Source organism: Hyla sarda, chromosome 4 (genome assembly GCF_029499605.1).
Source record: "Hyla sarda isolate aHylSar1 chromosome 4, aHylSar1.hap1, whole genome shotgun sequence".
Taxonomy (NCBI): domain Eukaryota; kingdom Metazoa; phylum Chordata; class Amphibia; order Anura; family Hylidae; genus Hyla; species Hyla sarda.
The window spans coordinates 43,954,860-43,971,310 of record NC_079192.1 but is presented as its reverse complement, the minus strand read 5'-3'; the positions used below and the strand labels follow the sequence as shown (position 1 = coordinate 43,971,310).

At 41.6% G+C, this 16,451-nt stretch overlaps 20 non-coding genes across 20 annotated transcripts; 10 read left to right on the top strand and 10 right to left on the bottom strand.

Annotated features, from left to right (window-relative positions):
- The first annotated feature begins 900 nt into the window (after nt 1-900).
- TRNAE-UUC (transfer RNA glutamic acid (anticodon UUC)) lies at nt 901-972 on the top strand. The gene has a single exon. It is a non-coding gene; the product is annotated as a tRNA-Glu (tRNA).
- Nucleotides 973-2,081: 1,109 nt separating this feature from the next.
- TRNAE-UUC (transfer RNA glutamic acid (anticodon UUC)) lies at nt 2,082-2,153 on the top strand. Its single transcript has one exon. It is a non-coding gene; the product is annotated as a tRNA-Glu (tRNA).
- Nucleotides 2,154-2,636: 483 nt separating this feature from the next.
- On the bottom strand, nt 2,637-2,709 carry TRNAM-CAU (transfer RNA methionine (anticodon CAU)). The gene has a single exon. It is a non-coding gene; the product is annotated as a tRNA-Met (tRNA).
- Nucleotides 2,710-2,825: 116 nt separating this feature from the next.
- On the top strand, nt 2,826-2,897 carry TRNAE-UUC (transfer RNA glutamic acid (anticodon UUC)). The gene has a single exon. It is a non-coding gene; the product is annotated as a tRNA-Glu (tRNA).
- Nucleotides 2,898-3,818: 921 nt separating this feature from the next.
- TRNAM-CAU (transfer RNA methionine (anticodon CAU)) lies at nt 3,819-3,891 on the bottom strand. Its single transcript has one exon. It is a non-coding gene; the product is annotated as a tRNA-Met (tRNA).
- A 114-nt stretch (nt 3,892-4,005) lies between these two features.
- TRNAE-UUC (transfer RNA glutamic acid (anticodon UUC)) lies at nt 4,006-4,077 on the top strand. The gene has a single exon. It is a non-coding gene; the product is annotated as a tRNA-Glu (tRNA).
- A 782-nt stretch (nt 4,078-4,859) lies between these two features.
- TRNAM-CAU (transfer RNA methionine (anticodon CAU)) lies at nt 4,860-4,932 on the bottom strand. Its single transcript has one exon. It is a non-coding gene; the product is annotated as a tRNA-Met (tRNA).
- A 114-nt stretch (nt 4,933-5,046) lies between these two features.
- TRNAE-UUC (transfer RNA glutamic acid (anticodon UUC)) lies at nt 5,047-5,118 on the top strand. Its single transcript has one exon. It is a non-coding gene; the product is annotated as a tRNA-Glu (tRNA).
- Nucleotides 5,119-6,041: 923 nt separating this feature from the next.
- On the bottom strand, nt 6,042-6,114 carry TRNAM-CAU (transfer RNA methionine (anticodon CAU)). Its single transcript has one exon. It is a non-coding gene; the product is annotated as a tRNA-Met (tRNA).
- A 964-nt stretch (nt 6,115-7,078) lies between these two features.
- Nucleotides 7,079-7,151, bottom strand: TRNAM-CAU (transfer RNA methionine (anticodon CAU)). The gene has a single exon. It is a non-coding gene; the product is annotated as a tRNA-Met (tRNA).
- A 1,150-nt stretch (nt 7,152-8,301) lies between these two features.
- Nucleotides 8,302-8,373, top strand: TRNAE-UUC (transfer RNA glutamic acid (anticodon UUC)). The gene has a single exon. It is a non-coding gene; the product is annotated as a tRNA-Glu (tRNA).
- Nucleotides 8,374-10,039: 1,666 nt separating this feature from the next.
- TRNAM-CAU (transfer RNA methionine (anticodon CAU)) lies at nt 10,040-10,112 on the bottom strand. Its single transcript has one exon. It is a non-coding gene; the product is annotated as a tRNA-Met (tRNA).
- A 116-nt stretch (nt 10,113-10,228) lies between these two features.
- On the top strand, nt 10,229-10,300 carry TRNAE-UUC (transfer RNA glutamic acid (anticodon UUC)). Its single transcript has one exon. It is a non-coding gene; the product is annotated as a tRNA-Glu (tRNA).
- Nucleotides 10,301-11,221: 921 nt separating this feature from the next.
- Nucleotides 11,222-11,294, bottom strand: TRNAM-CAU (transfer RNA methionine (anticodon CAU)). Its single transcript has one exon. It is a non-coding gene; the product is annotated as a tRNA-Met (tRNA).
- Nucleotides 11,295-12,258: 964 nt separating this feature from the next.
- TRNAM-CAU (transfer RNA methionine (anticodon CAU)) lies at nt 12,259-12,331 on the bottom strand. The gene has a single exon. It is a non-coding gene; the product is annotated as a tRNA-Met (tRNA).
- Nucleotides 12,332-13,481: 1,150 nt separating this feature from the next.
- On the top strand, nt 13,482-13,553 carry TRNAE-UUC (transfer RNA glutamic acid (anticodon UUC)). The gene has a single exon. It is a non-coding gene; the product is annotated as a tRNA-Glu (tRNA).
- A 1,109-nt stretch (nt 13,554-14,662) lies between these two features.
- TRNAE-UUC (transfer RNA glutamic acid (anticodon UUC)) lies at nt 14,663-14,734 on the top strand. The gene has a single exon. It is a non-coding gene; the product is annotated as a tRNA-Glu (tRNA).
- Nucleotides 14,735-15,217: 483 nt separating this feature from the next.
- TRNAM-CAU (transfer RNA methionine (anticodon CAU)) lies at nt 15,218-15,290 on the bottom strand. Its single transcript has one exon. It is a non-coding gene; the product is annotated as a tRNA-Met (tRNA).
- Nucleotides 15,291-15,406: 116 nt separating this feature from the next.
- Nucleotides 15,407-15,478, top strand: TRNAE-UUC (transfer RNA glutamic acid (anticodon UUC)). The gene has a single exon. It is a non-coding gene; the product is annotated as a tRNA-Glu (tRNA).
- Nucleotides 15,479-16,258: 780 nt separating this feature from the next.
- Nucleotides 16,259-16,331, bottom strand: TRNAM-CAU (transfer RNA methionine (anticodon CAU)). The gene has a single exon. It is a non-coding gene; the product is annotated as a tRNA-Met (tRNA).
- Nucleotides 16,332-16,451: the final 120 nt, after the last annotated feature.

Sequence of the window (16,451 nt, the reverse complement as noted above, 5' to 3'; positions counted from 1 at the left end):
CGGAGTTCTAGTTGGTCTTTGTGGGTGAAAAGAAAGAAATCGGAACACATCTGTTGTTAGCCATTTATTATATCCATTTTCTCAAGATCCCACTTGGCTTCAAAGCTAAACTCATCCCCATCTCCACTTTCTAACTCTATGATGCTAAGGAAGTCAACCAAACCTCATGGCAAAAGATGGAAAAATTGCCTGGTGTGAGGATTAAACTCACAGTTTTCAGATTATTAAATTCATAGGCCGACCAGATCACTGCAGAGTTAAGCAGCTGGAGTTGGAGTTGTACTTTGTGGATGGAAAAAGAAAATCATTACCCCACAGCTTTAAGCCATTCATTTGGTCCACTTGCCTTCTAAGCTAAACTCATGCCCATCTCTTAAGGAATTCAGCAAAACCTCATGGCTAAAGACAAGAAAATTGCCCAGTTGTGTCTCTCATGGCTAAAGACAAGAAGTCAACCAAACCTCATGGCAAAAGATGGAAAAATTGCCCAAAGTGAGGATCAAACTCACAGTTTTCAGATTATTAAATTCATAGGCCGACCAGATCACTGCAGAGTTAAGCAGCTGGAGTTGGAGTTGTTCTTTGTGGATGAAAAAAGAAAATCATTACCCCACAGCTTTAAGCCATTCATTTGGTCCACTTGCCTTCTAAGCTAAACTCATGCCCATCTCTTAAGGAAATCAACAAAACCTCATGGCTAAAGCCAAGAAAAATTGCCCCGTGTGAGGATGGAACTCATGACCTTCAGATTATGAGACTGACGTGCTACCTACTGCGCTAACGAGGCAAGTGGCATGGTGGTATGATCCAGTGCCAAGCGGATAATTCAAAAGAATACAAATTTTAGATCACTTTTTTACTTTTTTTTTCCTCATACAAAAAAACTGTGGCAGAAGCAGGTCCCATATGGTCTAGCGGTTAGGATTCCTGGTTTTCACCCAGGCGGCCCGGGTTCGACTCCCGGTATGGGAATGTGTTTTTTTTATAAACTTGCAGGCAAGTTCAAAGGAGGGTGAGGTCATTTGAAAGTGAAGCGGACGGAGTTCTAGTTGGTCTTTGTGGGTGAAAAGAAAGAAATCGGAACACATCTGTTGTTAGCCATTTATTATATCCATTTTCTCAAGATCCCACTTGGCTTCAAAGCTAAACTCATCCCCATCTCCACTTTCTAACTCTATGATGCTAAGGAAGTCAACCAAACCTCGTGGCAAAAGATGGAAAAATTGCCTGGTGTGAGGATTAAACTCACAGTTTTCAGATTATTAAATTCATAGGCCGACCAGATCACTGCAGAGTTAAGCAGCTGGAGTTGGAGTTGTACTTTGTGGATGGAAAAAGAAAATCATTACCCCACAGCTTTAAGCCATTCATTTGGTCCACTTGCCTTCTAAGCTAAACTCATGCCCATCTCTTAAGGAATTCAGCAAAACCTCATGGCTAAAGACAAGAAAATTGCCCAGTTTTGTCTCTCATGGCTAAAGACAAGAAGTCAACCAAACCTCATGGCAAAAGATGGAAAAATTACCTTCTAAGCTAAACTCATGCCCATCTCTTAAGGAAATCAACAAAACCTCATGGCTAAAGACAAGAAAATTGCCCAGTTTTGTCTCTCATGGCTAAAGACAAGAAGTCAACCAAACCTCATGGCAAAAGATGGAAAAATTGCCCGGTGTGGGAATCAAACTCACAGTTTTCAGATTATTAAATTCATAGGCCGACCAGATCACTGCAGAGTTATGCAGCTGGAGTTGGAGTTGTTCTTTGTGGATGAAAAAAGAAAATCATTACCCCACAGCTTTAAGCCATTCATTTGGTCCACTTGCCTTCTAAGCTAAACTCATGCCCATCTCTTAAGGAAATCAACAAAACCTCATGGCTAAAGCCAAGAAAAATTGCCCCGTGTGAGGATTGAACTCACGACCTCCAGATTATGAGACTGACGGGCTACCTACTGCGCTAACGAGGCAAGTGGCATGGTGGTATGATCCAGTGCCAAGCTGATAATTCAAAAGAATACAAATTTTAGATCACTTTTTTACTTTTTTTTTTTCCTCATACAAAAAAACTGTGGCAGAAGCAGGTCCCATATGGTCTAGCGGTTAGGATTCCTGGTTTTCACCCAGGCGGCCCGGGTTCGACTCCCGGTATGGGAATGTGTTTTTTTTAATAAACTTGCAGGCAAGTTCAAAGGAGGGTGAGGTCATTGGAAAGTGAAGCGGATGGAGTTGTAGTTGGTCTTTGTGGGTGAAAAGAAAGAATTCGGAACATATCTGTTGTTAGCCATTTATTATATCGATTTTCTCAAGATCCCACTTGGCTTCAAAGCTAAACTCATCCCCATCTCCACTTTCTAACTCTATGATGCTAAGGAAGTCAACCAAACCTCATGGCAAAAGATGGAAAAATTGCCTGGTGTGAGGATTAAACTCACAGTTTTCAGATTATTAAATTCATAGGCCGACCAGATCACTGCAGAGTTAAGCAGCTGGAGTTGGAGTTGTTCTTTGTGGATGAAAAAAGAAAATCATTACCCCACAGCTTTAAGCCATTCATTTGGTCCACTTGCCTTCTAAGCTAAACTCATGCCCATCTCTTAAGGAAATCAACAAAACCTCATGGCTAAAGCCAAGAAAAATTGCCCCGTGTGAGGATTGAACTCACGACCTTCAGATTATGAGACTGACGCGCTACCTACTACGCTAACGAGGCAAGTGGCATGGTGGTATGATCCAGTGCCAAGCGGATAATTCAAAAGAATACAAATTTTAGATCACTTTTTTACTTTTTTTTTTTTCCTCCAACAAAAAAACTGTGGCAGAAGCAGGTCCCATATGGTCTAGCGGTTAGGATTCCTGGTTTTCACCCAGGCGGCCCGGGTTCGACTCCCGGTATGGGAATGTGTTTTTTTTATAAACTTGCAGGCAAGTTCAAAGGAGGGTGAGGTCATTTGAAAGTGAAGCGGACGGAGTTCTAGTTGGTCTTTGTGGGTGAAAAGAAAGAAATCGGAACACATTTGTTGTTAGCCATTTATTATATCCATTTTCTCAAGATCCCACTTGGCTTCAAAGCTAAACTCATCCCCATCTCCACTTTCTAACTCTATGATGCTAAGGAAGTCAACCAAACCTCATGGCAAAAGATGGAAAAATTGCCTGGTGTGAGGATTAAACTCACAGTTTTCAGATTATTAAATTCATAGGCCGACCAGATCACTGCAGAGTTAAGCAGCTGAAGTTGGAGTTGTACTTTGTGGATGGAAAAAGAAAATCATTACCCCACAGCTTTAAGCCATTCATTTGGTCCACTTGCCTTCTAAGCTAAACTCATGCCCATCTCTTAAGGAATTCAGCAAAACCTCATGGCTAAAGACAAGAAAATTGCCCAGTTTTGTCTCTCATGGCTAAAGACAAGAAGTCAACCAAACCTCATGGCAAAAGATGGAAAAATTACCTTCTAAGCTAAACTCATGCCCATCTCTTAAGGAAATCAACAAAACCTCATGGCTAAAGACAAGAAAATTGCCCAGTTTTGTCTCTCATGGCTAAAGACAAGAAGTCAACCAAACCTCATGGCAAAAGATGGAAAAATTGCCCGGTGTGGGAATCAAACTCACAGTTTTCAGATTATTAAAATCATAGGCCGACCAGATCACTGCAGAGTTAAGCAGCTGGAGTTGGAGTTGTTCTTTGTGGATGAAAAAAGAAAATCCTTACCCCACAGCTTTAAGCCATTCATTCGGTCCACTTGCCTTCTAAGCTAAACTCATACCCATCTCTTAAGGAAATCAACAAAACCTCATGGCTAAAGCCAAGAAAAATTGCCCCGTGTGAGGATCGAACTCACGACCTTCAGATTATGAGACTGACGCGCTACCTACTGCGCTAACGAAGCAAGTGGCATGGTGGTATGATCCAGTGCCAAGCGGATAATTCAAAAGAATACAAATTTTAGATAAATTTTTTACTTTTTTTTTTCCTCATACAAAAAAACTGTGGCTGAAGCAGGTCCCATATGGTCTAGCGGTTAGGATTCCTGGTTTTCACCCAGGCGGCCCGGGTTCGACTCCCGGTATGGGAATGTGTGTTTTTTTTATAAACTTGCAGGCAAGTTCAAAGGAGGGTGAGGTCATTTGAAAGTGAAGCGGACGGAGTTCTAGTTGGTCTTTGTGGGTGAAAAGAAAGAAATCGGAACACATCTGTTGTTAGCCATTTATTATACCCATTTTCTCAAGATCCCACTTGGCTTCAAAGCTAAACTCATCCCCATCTCCACTTTCTAACTCTATGATGCTAAGGAAGTCAACCAAACCTCATGGCAAAAGATGGAAAAATTGCCTGGTGTGAGGATTAAACTCACAGTTTTCAGATTATTAAATTCATAGGCCGACCAGATCACTGCAGAGTTAAGCAGCTGGAGTTGGAGTTGTACTTTGTGGATGGAAAAAGAAAATCATTACCCCACAGCTTTAAGCCATTCATTTGGTCCACTTGCCTTCTAAGCTAAACTCATGCCCATCTCTTAAGGAATTCAGCAAAACCTCATGGCTAAAGACAAGAAAATTGCCCAGTTGTGTCTCTCATGGCTAAAGACAAGAAGTCAACCAAACCTCATGGCAAAAGATGGAGAAATTGCCCAAAGTGAGGATCAAACTCACAGTTTTCAGATTATTAAATTCATAGGCCGACCAGATCACTGCAGAGTTAAGCAGCTGGAGTTGGAGTTGTTCTTTGTGGATGAAAAAAGAAAATCCTTACCCCACAGCTTTAAGCCATTCATTTGGTCCACTTGCCTTCTAAGCTAAACTCATGCCCATCTCTTAAGGAAATCAACAAAACCTCATGGCTAAAGCCAAGAAAAATTGCCCCGTGTGAGGATCGAACTCACGACCTTCAGATTATGAGACTGACGCGCTACCTACTGCGCTAACGAAGCAAGTGGCATGGTGGTATGATCCAGTGCCAAGCGGATAATTCAAAAGAATACAAATTTTAGATCACTTTTTAACTTTTTTTTTTCCTCATACAAAAAAACTGTGGCAGAAGCAGGTCCCATATGGTCTAGCGGTTAGGATTCCTGGTTTTCACCCAGGCGGCCCGGGTTCGACTCCCGGTATGGGAATGTGTGTTTTTTTTATAAACTTGCAGGCAAGTTCAAAGGAGGGTGAGGTCATTTGAAAGTGAAGCGGACGGAGTTCTAGTTGGTCTTTGTGGGTGAAAAGAAAGAAATCGGAACACATCTGTTGTTAGCCATTTATTATATCCATTTTCTCAAGATCCCACTTGGCTTCAAAGCTAAACTCATACCCATCTCCACTTTCTAACTCTATGATGCTAAGGAAGTCAACCAAACCTCGTGGCAAAAGATGGAAAAATTGCCTGGTGTGAGGATTAAACTCACAGTTTTCAGATTATTAAATTCATAGGCCAACCAGATCACTGCAGAGTTAAGCAGCTGGAGTTAGAGTTGTACTTTGTGGATGGAAAAAGAAAATCATTACCCCACAGCTTTAAGCCATTCATTTGGTCCACTTGCCTTCTAAGCTAAACTCATGCCCATCTCTTAAGGAATTCAGCAAAACCTCATGGCTAAAGACAAGAAAATTGCCCAGTTTTGTCTCTCATGGCTAAAGACAAGAAGTCAACCAAACCTCATGGCAAAAGATGGAAAAATTACCTTCTAAGCTAAACTCATGCCCATCTCTTACGGAAATCAACAAAACCTCATGGCTAAAGACAAGAAAATTGCCCAGTTTTGTCTCTCATGGCTAAAGACAAGAAGTCAACCAAACCTCATGGCAAAAGATGGAAAAATTGCCCAAAGTGAGGATCAAACTCACAGTTTTCAGATTATTAAATTCATAGGCCGACCAGATCACTGCAGAGTTAAGCAGCTGGAGTTGGAGTTGTTCTTTGTGGATGAAAAAAGAAAATCCTTACCCCACAGCTTTAAGCCATTCATTTGGTCCACTTGCCTTCTAAGCTAAACTCATGCCCATCTCTTAAGGAAATCAACAAAACCTCATGGATAAAGCCAAGAAAAATTGCCCCGTGTGAGGATCGAACTCACGACCTTCTGATTATGAGACTGACGCGCTACCTACTGCGCTAACGAGGCAAGTGGCATGGTGCTGTGATCCAGTGCCAAGCGGATAATTCAAAAGAATACAAATTTTGGATCACTTTTTTACTTTTTTTTCCTCATACAAAAAAACTGTGGCAGAAGCAGGTTCCATATGGTATAGCGGTTAGGATTCCTGGTTTTCACCCAGGCGGCCCGGGTTTGACTCCCGGTATGGGAATGTGTTTTTTTTATAAACTTGCAGGCAAGTTCAAAGGAGGGTGAGGTCATTTGAAAGTGAAGCGGACGGAGTTCTAGTTGGTCTTTGTGGGTGAAAAGAAAGAAATCGGAACACATCTGTTGTTAGCCATTTATTATATCCATTTTCTCAAGATCCCACTTGGCTTCAAAGCTAAACTCATCCCCATCTCCACTTTCTAACTCTATGATGCTAAGGAAGTCAACCAAACCTCATGGCAAAAGATGGAAAAATTGCCTGGTGTGAGGATTAAACTCACAGTTTTCAGATTATTAAATTCATAGGCCGACCAGATCACTGCAGAGTTAAGCAGCTGGAGTTGGAGTTGTACTTTGTGGATGGAAAAAGAAAATCATTACCCCACAGCTTTAAGCCATTCATTTGGTCCACTTGCCTTCTAAGCTAAACTCATGCCCATCTCTTAAGGAATTCAGCAAAACCTCATGGCTAAAGACAAGAAAATTGCCCAGTTGTGTCTCTCATGGCTAAAGACAAGAAGTCAACCAAACCTCATGGCAAAAGATGGAAAAATTGCCCAAAGTGAGGATCAAACTCACAGTTTTCAGATTATTAAATTCATAGGCCGACCAGATCACTGCAGAGTTAAGCAGCTGGAGTTGGAGTTGTTCTTTGTGGATGAAAAAAGAAAATCCTTACCCCACAGCTTTAAGCCATTCATTTGGTCCACTTGCCTTCTAAGCTAAACTCATGCCCATCTCTTAAGGAAATCAACAAAACCTCATGGATAAAGCCAAGAAAAATTGCCCCGTGTGAGGATCGAACTCACGACCTTCTGATTATGAGACTGACGCGCTACCTACTGCGCTAACGAGGCAAGTGGCATGGTGCTGTGATCCAGTGCCAAGCGGATAATTCAAAAGAATACAAATTTTAGATCACTTTTTTACTTTTTTTTCCTCATACAAAAAAACTGTGGCAGAAGCAGGTTCCATATGGTATAGCGGTTAGGATTCCTGGTTTTCACCCAGGCGGCCCGGGTTTGACTCCCGGAATGGGAATGTGTTTTTTTTATAAACTTGCAGGCAAGTTCAAAGGAGGGTGAGGTCATTTGAAAGTGAAGCGGACGGAGTTCTAGTTGGTCTTTGTGGGTAAAAAGAAAGAAATCGGAACACATCTGTTGTTAGCCATTTATTATATCCATTTTCTCAAGATCCCACTTGGCTTCAAAGCTAAACTCATCCCCATCTCCACTTTCTAACTCTATGATGCTAAGGAAGTCAACCAAACCTCATGGCAAAAGATGGAAAAATTGCCTGGTGTGAGGATTAAACTCACAGTTTTCAGATTATTAAATTCATAGGCCGACCAGATCACTGCAGAGTTAAGCAGCTGGAGTTGGAGTTGTACTTTGTGGATGGAAAAAGAAAATCATTACCCCACAGCTTTAAGCCATTCATTTGGTCCACTTGCCTTCTAAGCTAAACTCATGCCCATCTCTTAAGGAATTCAGCAAAACCTCATGGCTAAAGACAAGAAAATTGCCCAGTTGTGTCTCTCATGGCTAAAGACAAGAAGTCAACCAAACCTCATGGCAAAAGATGGAAAAATTGCCCAAAGTGAGGATCAAACTCACAGTTTTCAGATTATTAAATTCATAGGCCGACCAGATCACTGCAGAGTTAAGCAGCTGGAGTTGGAGTTGTTCTTTGTTGATGAAAAAAGAAAATCATTACCCCACAGCTTTAAGCCATTCATTTGGTCCACTTGCCTTCTAAGCTAAACTCATGCCCATCTCTTAAGGAAATCAACAAAACCTCATGGCTAAAGCCAAGAAAAATTGCCCCGTGTGAGGATCGAACTCATGACCTTCAGATTATGAGACTGACGTGCTACCTACTGCGCTAACGAGGCAAGTGGCATGGTGGTATGATCCAGTGCCAAGCGGATAATTCAAAAGAATACAAATTTTAGATCACTTTTTTACTTTTTTTTTCCTCATACAAAAAAACTGTGGCAGAAGCAGGTCCCATATGGTCTAGCGGTTAGGATTCCTGGTTTTCACCCAGGCGGCCCGGGTTCGACTCCCGGTATGGGAATGTGTTTTTTTTATAAACTTGCAGGCAAGTTCAAAGGAGGGTGAGGTCATTTGAAAGTGAAGCGGACGGAGTTCTAGTTGGTCTTTGTGGGTGAAAAGAAAGAAATCGGAACACATCTGTTGTTAGCCATTTATTATATCCATTTTCTCAAGATCCCACTTGGCTTCAAAGCTAAACTCATCCCCATCTCCACTTTCTAACTCTATGATGCTAAGGAAGTCAACCAAACCTCGTGGCAAAAGATGGAAAAATTGCCTGGTGTGAGGATTAAACTCACAGTTTTCAGATTATTAAATTCATAGGCCGACCAGATCACTGCAGAGTTAAGCAGCTGGAGTTGGAGTTGTACTTTGTGGATGGAAAAAGAAAATCATTACCCCACAGCTTTAAGCCATTCATTTGGTCCACTTGCCTTCTAAGCTAAACTCATGCCCATCTCTTAAGGAATTCAGCAAAACCTCATGGCTAAAGACAAGAAAATTGCCCAGTTTTGTCTCTCATGGCTAAAGACAAGAAGTCAACCAAACCTCATGGCAAAAGATGGAAAAATTACCTTCTAAGCTAAACTCATGCCCATCTCTTAAGGAAATCAACAAAACCTCATGGCTAAAGACAAGAAAATTGCCCAGTTTTGTCTCTCATGGCTAAAGACAAGAAGTCAACCAAACCTCATGGCAAAAGATGGAAAAATTGCCCGGTGTGGGAATCAAACTCACAGTTTTCAGATTATTAAATTCATAGGCCGACCAGATCACTGCAGAGTTATGCAGCTGGAGTTGGAGTTGTTCTTTGTGGATGAAAAAAGAAAATCATTACCCCACAGCTTTAAGCCATTCATTTGGTCCACTTGCCTTCTAAGCTAAACTCATGCCCATCTCTTAAGGAAATCAACAAAACCTCATGGCTAAAGCCAAGAAAAATTGCCCTGTGTGAGGATTGAACTCACGACCTTCAGATTATGAGACTGACGGGCTACCTACTGCGCTAACGAGGCAAGTGGCATGGTGGTATGATCCAGTGCCAAGCTGATAATTCAAAAGAATACAAATTTTAGATCACTTTTTTACTTTTTTTTTTGTTCCTCAAACAAAAAAACAGTGGCAGAAGTAGGTCCCATATGGTCTAGCGGTTAGGATTCCTGGTTTTCACCCAGGCGGCCTGGGTTCGACTCCCGGTATCGGAATTTTTTTTTTTTAATAAACTTGCAGGCAAGTTCAAAGGAGGGTGAGGTCATTGGAAAGTGAAGCGGATGGAGTTGTAGTTGGTCTTTGTGGGTGAAAAGAAAGAAATCGGAACACATCTGTTGTTAGCCATTTATTATATCGATTTTCTCAAGATCCCACTTGGCTTCAAAGCTAAACTCATCCCCATCTCCACTTTCTAACTCTATGATGCTAAGGAAGTCAACCAAACCTCATGGCAAAAGATGGAAAAATTGCCTGGTGTGAGGATTAAACTCACAGTTTTCAGATTATTAAATTCATAGGCCGACCAGATCACTGCAGAGTTAAGCAGCTGGAGTTGGAGTTGTTCTTTGTGGATGAAAAAAGAAAATCATTACCCCACAGCTTTAAGCCATTCATTTGGTCCACTTGCCTTCTAAGCTAAACTCATGCCCATCTCTTAAGGAAATCAACAAAACCTCATGGCTAAAGCCAAGAAAAATTGCCCCGTGTGAGGATTGAACTCACGACCTTCAGATTATGAGACTGACGCGCTACCTACTACGCTAACGAGGCAAGTGGCATGGTGGTATGATCCAGTGCCAAGCGGATAATTCAAAAGAATACAAATTTTAGATCACTTTTTTACTTTTTTTTTTTTCCTCCAACAAAAAAACTGTGGCAGAAGCAGGTCCCATATGGTCTAGCGGTTAGGATTCCTGGTTTTCACCCAGGCGGCCCGGGTTCGACTCCCGGTATGGGAATGTGTTTTTTTTATAAACTTGCAGGCAAGTTCAAAGGAGGGTGAGGTCATTTGAAAGTGAAGCGGACGGAGTTCTAGTTGGTCTTTGTGGGTGAAAAGAAAGAAATCGGAACACATCTGTTGTTAGCCATTTATTATATCCATTTTCTCAAGATCCCACTTGGCTTCAAAGCTAAACTCATCCCCATCTCCACTTTCTAACTCTATGATGCTAAGGAAGTCAACCAAACCTCATGGCAAAAGATGGAAAAATTGCCTGGTGTGAGGATTAAACTCACAGTTTTCAGATTATTAAATTCATAGGCCGACCAGATCACTGCAGAGTTAAGCAGCTGAAGTTGGAGTTGTACTTTGTGGATGGAAAAAGAAAATCATTACCCCACAGCTTTAAGCCATTCATTTGGTCCACTTGCCTTCTAAGCTAAACTCATGCCCATCTCTTAAGGAATTCAGCAAAACCTCATGGCTAAAGACAAGAAAATTGCCCAGTTTTGTCTCTCATGGCTAAAGACAAGAAGTCAACCAAACCTCATGGCAAAAGATGGAAAAATTACCTTCTAAGCTAAACTCATGCCCATCTCTTAAGGAAATCAACAAAACCTCATGGCTAAAGACAAGAAAATTGCCCAGTTTTGTCTCTCATGGCTAAAGACAAGAAGTCAACCAAACCTCATGGCAAAAGATGGAAAAATTGCCCGGTGTGGGAATCAAACTCACAGTTTTCAGATTATTAAAATCATAGGCCGACCAGATCACTGCAGAGTTAAGCAGCTGGAGTTGGAGTTGTTCTTTGTGGATGAAAAAAGAAAATCCTTACCCCACAGCTTTAAGCCATTCATTCGGTCCACTTGCCTTCTAAGCTAAACTCATGCCCATCTCTTAAGGAAATCAACAAAACCTCATGGCTAAAGCCAAGAAAAATTGCCCCGTGTGAGGATCGAACTCACGACCTTCAGATTATGAGACTGACGCGCTACCTACTGCGCTAACGAGGCAAGTGGCATGGTGCTGTGATCCAGTGCCAAGCGGATAATTCAAAAGAATACAAATTTTGGATCACTTTTTTACTTTTTTTTCCTCATACAAAAAAACTGTGGCAGAAGCAGGTTCCATATGGTATAGCGGTTAGGATTCCTGGTTTTCACCCAGGCGGCCCGGGTTCGACTCCCGGTATGGGAATGTGTTTTTTTTATAAACTTGCAGGCAAGTTCAAAGGAGGGTGAGGTCATTTGAAAGTGAAGCGGACGGAGTTCTAGTTGGTCTTTGTGGGTGAAAAGAAAGAAATCGGAACACATCTGTTGTTAGCCATTTATTATATCCATTTTCTCAAGATCCCACTTGGCTTCAAAGCTAAACTCATCCCCATCTCCACTTTCTAACTCTATGATGCTAAGGAAGTCAACCAAACCTCATGGCAAAAGATGGAAAAATTGCCTGGTGTGAGGATTAAACTCACAGTTTTCAGATTATTAAATTCATAGGCCGACCAGATCACTGCAGAGTTAAGCAGCTGGAGTTGGAGTTGTACTTTGTGGATGGAAAAAGAAAATCATTACCCCACAGCTTTAAGCCATTCATTTGGTCCACTTGCCTTCTAAGCTAAACTCATGCCCATCTCTTAAGGAATTCAGCAAAACCTCATGGCTAAAGACAAGAAAATTGCCCAGTTTTGTCTCTCATGGCTAAAGACAAGAAGTCAACCAAACCTCATGGCAAAAGATGGAAAAATTGCCCAAAGTGAGGATCAAACTCACAGTTTTCAGATTATTAAATTCATAGGCCGACCAGATCACTGCAGAGTTAAGCAGCTGGAGTTGGAGTTGTTCTTTGTGGATGAAAAAAGAAAATCCTTACCCCACAGCTTTAAGCCATTCATTTGGTCCACTTGCCTTCTAAGCTAAACTCATGCCCATCTCTTAAGGAAATCAACAAAACCTCATGGATAAAGCCAAGAAAAATTGCCCCGTGTGAGGATCGAACTCACGACCTTCTGATTATGAGACTGACGCGCTACCTACTGCGCTAACGAGGCAAGTGGCATGGTGCTGTGATCCAGTGCCAAGCGGATAATTCAAAAGAATACAAATTTTAGATCACTTTTTTACTTTTTTTTCCTCATACAAAAAAACTGTGGCAGAAGCAGGTTCCATATGGTATAGCGGTTAGGATTCCTGGTTTTCACCCAGGCGGCCCGGGTTTGACTCCCGGTATGGGAATGTGTTTTTTTTATAAACTTGCAGGCAAGTTCAAAGGAGGGTGAGGTCATTTGAAAGTGAAGCGGACGGAGTTCTAGTTGGTCTTTGTGGGTGAAAAGAAAGAAATTGGAACACATCTGTTGTTAGCCATTTATTATATCCATTTTCTCAAGATCCCACTTGGCTTCAAAGCTAAACTCATCCCCATCTCCACTTTCTAACTCTATGATGCTAAGGAAGTCAACCAAACCTCATGGCAAAAGATGGAAAAATTGCCTGGTGTGAGGATTAAACTCACAGTTTTCAGATTATTAAATTCATAGGCCGACCAGATCACTGCAGAGTTAAGCAGCTGGAGTTGGAGTTGTACTTTGTGGATGGAAAAAGAAAATCATTACCCCACAGCTTTAAGCCATTCATTTGGTCCACTTGCCTTCTAAGCTAAACTCATGCCCATCTCTTAAGGAATTCAGCAAAACCTCATGGCTAAAGACAAGAAAATTGCCCAGTTGTGTCTCTCATGGCTAAAGACAAGAAGTCAACCAAACCTCATGGCAAAAGATGGAAAAATTGCCCAAAGTGAGGATCAAACTCACAGTTTTCAGATTATTAAATTCATAGGCCGACCAGATCACTGCAGAGTTAAGCAGCTGGAGTTGGAGTTGTTCTTTGTGGATGAAAAAAGAAAATCATTACCCCACAGCTTTAAGCCATTCATTTGGTCCACTTGCCTTCTAAGCTAAACTCATGCCCATCTCTTAAGGAAATCAACAAAACCTCATGGCTAAAGCCAAGAAAAATTGCCCCGTGTGAGGATCGAACTCATGACCTTCAGATTATGAGACTGACGTGCTACCTACTGCGCTAACGAGGCAAGTGGCATGGTGGTATGATCCAGTGCCAAGCGGATAATTCAAAAGAATACAAATTTTAGATCACTTTTTTACTTTTTTTTTCCTCATACAAAAAAACTGTGGCAGAAGCAGGTCCCATATGGTCTAGCGGTTAGGATTCCTGGTTTTCACCCAGGCGGCCCGGGTTCGACTCCCGGTATGGGAATGTGTTTTTTTTATAAACTTGCAGGCAAGTTCAAAGGAGGGTGAGGTCATTTGAAAGTGAAGCGGACGGAGTTCTAGTTGGTCTTTGTGGGTGAAAAGAAAGAAATCGGAACACATCTGTTGTTAGCCATTTATTATATCCATTTTCTCAAGATCCCACTTGGCTTCAAAGCTAAACTCATCCCCATCTCCACTTTCTAACTCTATGATGCTAAGGAAGTCAACCAAACCTCGTGGCAAAAGATGGAAAAATTGCCTGGTGTGAGGATTAAACTCACAGTTTTCAGATTATTAAATTCATAGGCCGACCAGATCACTGCAGAGTTAAGCAGCTGGAGTTGGAGTTGTACTTTGTGGATGGAAAAAGAAAATCATTACCCCACAGCTTTAAGCCATTCATTTGGTCCACTTGCCTTCTAAGCTAAACTCATGCCCATCTCTTAAGGAATTCAGCAAAACCTCATGGCTAAAGACAAGAAAATTGCCCAGTTTTGTCTCTCATGGCTAAAGACAAGAAGTCAACCAAACCTCATGGCAAAAGATGGAAAAATTACCTTCTAAGCTAAACTCATGCCCATCTCTTAAGGAAATCAACAAAACCTCATGGCTAAAGACAAGAAAATTGCCCAGTTTTGTCTCTCATGGCTAAAGACAAGAAGTCAACCAAACCTCATGGCAAAAGATGGAAAAATTGCCCGGTGTGGGAATCAAACTCACAGTTTTCAGATTATTAAATTCATAGGCCGACCAGATCACTGCAGAGTTATGCAGCTGGAGTTGGAGTTGTTCTTTGTGGATGAAAAAAGAAAATCATTACCCCACAGCTTTAAGCCATTCATTTGGTCCACTTGCCTTCTAAGCTAAACTCATGCCCATCTCTTAAGGAAATCAACAAAACCTCATGGCTAAAGCCAAGAAAAATTGCCCCGTGTGAGGATTGAACTCACGACCTCCAGATTATGAGACTGACGGGCTACCTACTGCGCTAACGAGGCAAGTGGCATGGTGGTATGATCCAGTGCCAAGCTGATAATTCAAAAGAATACAAATTTTAGATCACTTTTTTACTTTTTTTTTTTCCTCATACAAAAAAACTGTGGCAGAAGCAGGTCCCATATGGTCTAGCAGTTAGGATTCCTGGTTTTCACCCAGGCGGCCCGGGTTCGACTCCCGGTATGGGAATGTGTTTTTTTTAATAAACTTGCAGGCAAGTTCAAAGGAGGGTGAGGTCATTGGAAAGTGAAGCGGATGGAGTTGTAGTTGGTCTTTGTGGGTGAAAAGAAAGAATTCGGAACACATCTGTTGTTAGCCATTTATTATATCGATTTTCTCAAGATCCCACTTGGCTTCAAAGCTAAACTCATCCCCATCTCCACTTTCTAACTCTATGATGCTAAGGAAGTCAACCAAACCTCATGGCAAAAGATGGAAAAATTGCCTGGTGTGAGGATTAAACTCACAGTTTTCAGATTATTAAATTCATAGGCCGACCAGATCACTGCAGAGTTAAGCAGCTGGAGTTGGAGTTGTTCTTTGTGGATGAAAAAAGAAAATCATTACCCCACAGCTTTAAGCCATTCATTTGGTCCACTTGCCTTCTAAGCTAAACTCATGCCCATCTCTTAAGGAAATCAACAAAACCTCATGGCTAAAGCCAAGAAAAATTGCCCCGTGTGAGGATTGAACTCACGACCTTCAGATTATGAGACTGACGCGCTACCTACTACGCTAACGAGGCAAGTGGCATGGTGGTATGATCCAGTGCCAAGCGGATAATTCAAAAGAATACAAATTTTAGATCACTTTTTTACTTTTTTTTTTTTCCTCCAACAAAAAAACTGTGGCAGAAGCAGGTCCCATATGGTCTAGCGGTTAGGATTCCTGGTTTTCACCCAGGCGGCCCGGGTTCGACTCCCGGTATGGGAATGTGTTTTTTTTATAAACTTGCAGGCAAGTTCAAAGGAGGGTGAGGTCATTTGAAAGTGAAGCGGACGGAGTTCTAGTTGGTCTTTGTGGGTGAAAAGAAAGAAATCGGAACACATTTGTTGTTAGCCATTTATTATATCCATTTTCTCAAGATCCCACTTGGCTTCAAAGCTAAACTCATCCCCATCTCCACTTTCTAACTCTATGATGCTAAGGAAGTCAACCAAACCTCATGGCAAAAGATGGAAAAATTGCCTGGTGTGAGGATTAAACTCACAGTTTTCAGATTATTAAATTCATAGGCCGACCAGATCACTGCAGAGTTAAGCAGCTGGAGTTGGAGTTGTACTTTGTGGATGGAAAAAGAAAATCATTACCCCACAGCTTTAAGCCATTCATTTGGTCCACTTGCCTTCTAAGCTAAACTCATGCCCATCTCTTAAGGAATTCAGCAAAACCTCATGGCTAAAGACAAGAAAATTGCCCAGTTGTGTCTCTCATGGCTAAAGACAAGAAGTCAACCAAACCTCATGGCAAAAGATGGAAAAATTGCCCAAAGTGAGGATCAAACTCACAGTTTTCAGATTATTAAATTCATAGGCCGACCAGATCACTGCAGAGTTAAGCAGCTGGAGTTGGAGTTGTTCTTTGTGGATGAAAAAAGAAAATCCTTACCCCACAGCTTTAAGCCATTCATTTGGTCCACTTGCCTTCTAAGCTAAACTCATGCCCATCTCTTAAGGAAATCAACAAAACCTCATGGATAAAGCCAAGAAAAATTGCCCCGTGTGAGGATCGAACTCACGACCTTCTGATTATGAGACTGACGCGCTACCTACTGCGCTAACGAGGCAAGTGGCATGGTGCTGTGATCCAGTGCCAAGCGGATAATTCAAAAGAATACAAATTTTAGATCACTTTTTTACTTTTTTTTCCTCATACAAAAAAACTGTGGCAGAAGCAGGTTCCATAT